The following is a 757-nucleotide window of genomic DNA, read 5'->3' on the forward strand; positions in this document are numbered from 1 at the left end:
ACATTGGGACATGTTTTAAAGACATTCTATTTCCTCAAGCTTTCCTTGTGAAGTTGGGTTGACTGTAGAGAACTACAGGCATGAAGAGAGATCCTGAGGGTTCCCTTGTTTTGTTGTTAACTTTCTAGCCCTACAGTTTTGCTCAAGGGTAAAAAATTATATCGGTGCTGCATGCACGCATCCAGAGGAAATGACAGACACTCTGTGTAACTTGTGAAAATTTAAATTAAATTAAATTAAATTAAGGAAGGACTGTAGTGGTAAATTTATAAATTCATGGCTTATTAACTTATGGAGCAGTTAATCCTTGCCCATCTGAAACTCACTGTGGAAGCCATCATACCCAAAGAGCAAACTGGTAGGGCTGTGTGAAGCTTTGGTCTCTTATTCAATTCAGTGGAGATTCAGCCCAATTCAGTGGTCGAATCTCCAAATCCGAATCGAATCAGAGGACCCTTTAATCTCTCCAAATCGATTCGGAACCCTCCAAATTGGTTCGGACAGATTTGGTGATTCGGACGTAGATACAGCTTTAAATGTTTTTTCTACGTACCTTTGGGTAGCAGGGGCTCTGAACACTGTGATGCTGGAGCAGATGCAGTGTCCCCCAGAAGCACAAGGGGCTCCCCAGTGTGCTCGGCAGCAGACCTGGAAGTGGACCAGAAGCACTTTTGGTCCACTTCCTGGTCCACTGGAGAGCACACAGCAGTGGGGGGGGGCCTCCTGGGTCTGGCAGGGGCACCTGGGGTCCTCCCCC

The sequence above is a fragment of the Crocodylus porosus genome, unplaced genomic scaffold (genome assembly GCF_001723895.1).
Source record: "Crocodylus porosus isolate Cpor-Errol unplaced genomic scaffold, CroPor_comp1, whole genome shotgun sequence".
In the NCBI taxonomy this organism is placed as follows: domain Eukaryota; kingdom Metazoa; phylum Chordata; order Crocodylia; family Crocodylidae; genus Crocodylus; species Crocodylus porosus.